General features: G+C 38.4%; 1 long non-coding RNA gene across 1 annotated transcript; it reads right to left on the minus strand.

Annotated features, from left to right (window-relative positions):
- Nucleotides 1-3,846: 3,846 nt before the first annotated feature.
- On the minus strand, nucleotides 3,847-4,833 carry LOC129744480 (uncharacterized). The gene is made up of 3 exons (XR_008736923.1): nucleotides 4,672-4,833; nucleotides 4,396-4,613; nucleotides 3,847-4,011 (listed from the first exon to the last, which is right to left on the minus strand). It is a non-coding gene; the product is annotated as an uncharacterized LOC129744480 (long non-coding RNA).
- Between the last annotated feature and the right edge of the window lie 1,384 nt (nucleotides 4,834-6,217).

Raw genomic sequence — 6,217 nt, forward strand, 5'->3', positions numbered from 1 at the left:
AGTAAGTAAGTATTCTAACATTCTAATCTGAATTCTAATTCTAACATCTAACACATTGCCCTAAAACTATTAGTTCAATAGATAGATGTTTGATGTCTTCGATCATGTTCGATCAGCAAACCTAAAGGTTCAAATTTATTCGTGTAAACGTTACTTAAAAATTCAGCAAAAAATCATGGATTAGTTTTAAACCAAAACGAAGCTTTTAAGGCCGCAGAGTTTGAGAAATTAAAAAATGACCCCAAATCGACTCAGTCTAGTGTAGCATGCTACAGTAGACTGAGTCGATTTGAGGTCGTTTTTGAATTTCTCAAACCCTGGGGTCTAAAAAGCTTCGTTTTGGCTCAAAACTCATCGATGATTTTTTGCAGAATTTTAAAGTAAAGTTTACATGAGTGAATTTGAACTTTTATGTTTGTATGGAAAAAAATGAATATTTGTGCTGAAAAATCAACATCATTTTTGTTTCTTCTGTGGAACCGAGCCTGCTAATGGTTTTCGTGTCACTTTCTAAATTCTTTTAAGCAAATTATTCGCTGAACAACTTTGTCGAAAACCATAACTTCGTATCCTATAAGGCAGAAAAGTTATTAGCTGTTAAACAGGGGTAAAGGGTGATACGGTCAAAATTTGGTCAATATCAACTTGACGTAATTCTTTCAATTTTGCATTTAAAAAACCTGAACACCCCTCATTTTGAAAGTGTGTGTGTAGAATGTTGTTCCTATTTTGATTTTGGAATTCACTCTTCAGTTGTCAAAATGCCGTCCAAGAAAGAAGAGCAGCATATCAAAATTTTGCTCGCGCATCGCCAAAATCCGAGCTACTCGCACGCAAATCAACCGTTACAAATGTAATTAAAGTATTTGGGGAACGTTTGTCGACAGCCAGGAAGTCTGAGACGACAAAGAGAGTTGCCGGTAGTTTCAAGCGAAACCCTAACCTCTCTCTCCGAGATGCCGCAAATAAGCTGGGTGTATCGTCCACAACCGTGCATCGAGCCAAAAAACGAGCCGGACTATCGACTTACATGAAGGTAGTGACTCCAAATCGCGATGATAAACAAAATACGACGGCCAAAGCGCGATCCCGGAGGCTGTACGCGACGATGCTGACAAAGTTTGACTGCGTGGTAATGGACGACGAAACCTACGTCAAAGCCGACTACAAGCAGCTTCCGAGACAGGAGTTTTATACGGCAAAAGGAAGGGGAAAGGCAGTAGATATTTTCAAGCACATGAAACTGTCAAAGTTCGCGAAGAAATATCTAGTATGCCAAGCCATCTGTACCTGTGGCTTGAAAAGCAGGATTTGCATAGCTTCCGGGACTGTCAACTAAGAAATTTACGTGAAAGAGTGTTTGAATAAACGTCTGCTACCTTTTTGAAGAAACACGGTTGTTCCGTACTGTTTTGGCTGGATTTGGCAACTTGCCATTACGGTAAAAAGGCCATGAAGTGGTACGCTGCCAACAACGTGCAGGTTGTTCCCAAGGACAAGAACCCTCCCAACACGCCAGAGCTCCGCCCAATTGAGAAATACTGGGCTATTGTCAAGCGGATAAAGAAGACCAAAAAAATGCTAAGGACTAGCAGCAGTTCAAGACAAACTGGCTTTCTGCGGCGAAGAAGGTGGACAAGGTGGCTGTACAAAATCTGTACAAGCCTAACTGAATAATTTTCCGGAATTTTATACTAATTAAACTTGGAAAAGAAATTTAATTTGATTTTTTAAATAAACGATTTCACCGATTTACACGCGTTTTCCCTTGACCAAATTTTGACCGTATCACCCTTTATGTTGGTGAACCTGTTTTTCTATAAACGTTTGATTTAAGTTGATGATTGTTCTCAAAAACATCGTGACCTGGCGTCGTCAGTCACATGTCAGAACATTTATATTGCACTGCACAAACGACAACTTTCATATATGATTCCAAATGCCCATTCTTTGTTTAGTAGATTCTTGAATTTCCGGTTACATAATTAAAAGTAACAAACTGAGGAAATTTAGTCACACAAGACAACCAACTTAACACGATAAAAAAATAGTACGTACTTTACTGCAAACCACGAAGAAAACTTCAAGCGAAATCCAGGCCATCATGGGTTTGGATGGATGGAAAAATTATTTATTAACTGCAGTCATTTCATATTCTCTCACCTGACAGGTTAAAGACTCCGTTAGGGCTCGTTTTTTCGGAAAGTTCAGTCGCATAATCCTCAATAAAGTACCCGTCGCTCACGGAAAGGAAACCGAGTCGAGGCAAAGTCAGAACTGGAATCACACAATTCCTTCTTGGTAAGACCGACAACCATCATCATCGCGCCATCATCATCCGGCTGCACGAAGGCCGATAGTTTTGTTTTTGGGCTCCGGAAGGTGGGCCTCGTTTTTCTTTTGTAGTTTTGTACTTTTGTTTTCCTCCTTCCGGTTTGGTGTGGTTGATGTTTGGTTTTTATTTCAGGAATTGTTTCCGCAAAATATAGCGTGAAAATGGCCATTTTCGTCGCAGAGGATTAATTTGTGTTACTCGATCATGGGCTTCGGGGCACTTTTTTGTCGTCGCCACTTGAACGTTCCGATTTCTCCCGGTGAGCTATGGTTAGTGTTTCTTTGCTTTGCACTGCTCTTTGCGTTTACTCCCTTAGATAAGGGCACTTATTAGATGTATTATAACAATTACGGACCGCGCCAACGGAACAATCTACGGGTTCCGAAAGTGGAAATATAGTCATAAATCGGTTGCCATTATCGGTTTTCTGTAGGACTATTGGAACACGAACGCTTCGTGATTCAATGCGGAACAAACAAAGTTTCAAACCATGAAAAATGATTGAAATAATATTAACTATTCGAGGATTTTGAATTCTGAAAAAGAAATTGAAAAAAAATCATCAAGGTTAAACAGAAACGGCGAAAGTTTGAGTTTCCACAACAAATTATGTATGTTGGTATCTTAAACCAAATTGACTTCACTGCAAATCTGTAAGAGTAAAGGCAGTGGAAAACCACAAACAAAGTCTGGACCGGAACAGATTGACTAGCCAGTGAAACCATTTTAAAATATTCATATTGGCATTGTCGAGAAACCGAACCTCATTAGCATTTTCGCCCGGCTTTGAATGGTTTTGGCGCAGATTTTGATCGAAGATTATTAAAACCAATTGCCAGCCGAAACTCCGGTTCGACTTTTGCGACCTTTCCTCGATAATCCTAGAAAGTCAAGGAAAGGTCTTTTCTCCCCAAAAAGTGGAATTATGCCGCAACGACCCTCCCATTAGTTTCAATAAAAGCTCAAATCTCACCTGCAGCGATTGCCTCTCAAAATGCCTATTTTTCCCCCTTGCCGGATACGGACAACAACCATTGAAGAAGCGTTGCATATTGTTGTTTGGGAAAACTGACTGTCAGATTCGAACCAAAGCGGGTAGCCATAATACACGGACAGAAAAAACTACCCACTCTAGGTACTTTTGACGTAAATCGCCACTTCAGTGCAGGAACTTACTAGTAGGTTAAAGCACAACAACCTAAAAGTAGGTAGTTGTGCTTTAAGGTCCCAGTGGGTAGTTTTCACCAATTCCGTTATTTTACGTAAAAATTTAAATAAAACCTAATGGAATGAATTTTTTATACTTTTGAAATGCAAAATAACTAAAAAGGAGATCAGGTTCTATATTCAAGGATTTTCGAACTCAACAAAACAAGATTTAAGAATATAAAGGTGAATTTATTCAGCTATCGGCTATCAATTCTTTCAGATACTTTCCGGTAGCTACACTTGCTTAGTGCAACCTTCACCTATCCAGCTTCCGGATTTTTTCTGTCTACCTGGTCTATTTATTTGGTCCTGTTGCTGCTTCCGTATCGTCCATCGAATCCGGTAGACACTAATGATGCATTGGAGATTTTTGCCTTATGTTAAAAACAATCCTCCGGCTCTGTTGCAGAGATTATAATGTTGGCCGGGTGTGACATATGCCAATGAACCATTTGACGGGATATTTTCTGCGTGGAAACAAAATAGAGAGAAAGCATTAAATTATCATATTGAATTGATAGTTTCATGCTAGGATATTGTTCAAGTTCGCTCGTACTTCATATGATAAATGGAATACCGACAAAATGTTAAGAATCTGCTTATTTGATTTATAAATTTGTGACTATCTTTGTGAGCCAGCTTAGCTAACTTAAGCTTATTAAAAACTTTCACACGTTCAGTAAAATTGGTCCACCGGCCGGAAGTCTGGTTTTGGATCCGTTTTATTTTTCGTTACTTGTTCTAAATCAATCAATTCATTTAAGTAACTAAATTACTTTTTTCCATTGAAAAATATAGAGATTTGCAAAACTCTATTGCCCAGCGTAAGTTTTGATAAAAAAACAGCTTACCTGCAACTCAGCTCCCTCCCCTCGACATCCATTCCGGATGGTTGAGCATCAGTTTGATCCGGACTTTTCAGTTTGATCCGAACTCTCCAATTTGATCATGATCCGTACTGTATAGGCCGCTGGGTAACATGACTGAGTGGCGACAGTTTGATAATTGGAAGTTCCGATGAAGGTTTTTGAACATCGGATTGAGCCGCCTCCAGCAGGCAAATTAGTTCCTAAAAGTTTTTTTTTTCTGAATAAACAACTCGGATTTCAATTTCAAAGCGAACTTACCGAATAAGCGAATATGATCCCAACCGTGCTCCACCACCCGCGGCAAGAATCCCGGTTTTCGGGATCCGGGAATCTTCCGTCCCTCGAACTTTTTTACACGCGTCTGTTTGTAAAAAGAAAATGTCGGCGATTGGCAAAAAGGGAAGTTGACAGTAAGTTATTTTTACTGATTTCGGCTAGGTACATTGATGAAAAGCCACTAGTGAATCAAAATAACTCACCCAAAACAACCTACTGGCGGCTTAAGCGGTATCAACCCAGCAGTGGGTAGTCTAGTGGGTAGTTTGATTTTGTCCGTGTAGTTGGATTCTATTTCGGCCCTGCTCCTGGGGTGGGTGGACTTCGGCGTGAAGGAGATGAAGAAAGATACTGACAATTTCATAAAATGGTAAAATTGCTGAGGGATCACAAGAGCCTGAGATGAGCAGCTCAATTGAGCAAAAATCGTTTATCGGTTCATTGTAGGCCTGTGAAGTTACTTTTTAGGGTAGGGTTGCCAGATGGAGATTCACGATCTTGGATTGTGTTTCAATATCTACTACACAAATTAAATTTAATGCTTCTTTCCGATAAAGCTTTAAGATAAGGTTGCCAGATTGCTCGATTTTATCCGGGTTTGCCCGGATATTTAATACAAAATTTATGAACAGTCCGGCCTGGTTGCCCGGATTTCATTGAAAAAATCCCGGATTTTTCACGGATTTTTTTAAAATTTTTTGGCAATCAAACAAAAAAGGAAATTGAACTGTAAATTATTTATATTTGTGCTTCCAAAACGATATTTTTTGGACTAGTTTTATAAAAATAATAATGAAACGTTTTTTGAAAGCCTCAAGTACGATTTAAAATCTTTCGATGAGTTTTGATGAAAAAGTTTTTTTTTTCATTTTTTTTCTACTTGATTTTTGTTAAGTAATTTCTGGGTTTTGACTAAATTTTCCCGGATATTGCCCGGATTTTTGGTCATCAATTTTGAAATCAAATGCCCGGATTTTGCCAGCTTTTTATATAAAACTAGCTGACCCGGTGTGTTTTGCTACGCCTTCTAAAAATCAACAAATTGTGTAAAAATAAATCCATTATAAACAAATTTTCGGTATCTTTACAATGAGAGTTTTCACTTCAAATTATTTTTGGAAAACAAAGAAGATTAGATCCTCTGAACGATATATAAAAAAACGTCTCCATCATCACCAAGATGGTAATCGCTGGTCCACTGATGGCATGGGTTCGATTCCCATCTCGGTACTGGGTGTTAAATGTTAATCTTAAGTTGTCCGCGTCATTTATTCAGTCTGTGAGCCTAAATCGGCTAAGACGGTGTATGTCTTTAAAAAAAATTGTTTTTCAATAAATGTTTTGAATCTGATATAAAGAATTCGTTTTTATTTGTTCGTCAAGTTATGTTGTGAGACGGAATACTATATAAATAAATAAATAATCGTTTTTATTTGCCTTTATCTCCTGCAATGTGGGGAGGGTTCACGAACTGACATATATACTAACATTTTTCGTAACCAAATAACATCACATTTCACATATAGCT

Source organism: Uranotaenia lowii, chromosome 2, assembly GCF_029784155.1.
Source record: "Uranotaenia lowii strain MFRU-FL chromosome 2, ASM2978415v1, whole genome shotgun sequence".
In the NCBI taxonomy this organism is placed as follows: domain Eukaryota; kingdom Metazoa; phylum Arthropoda; class Insecta; order Diptera; family Culicidae; genus Uranotaenia; species Uranotaenia lowii.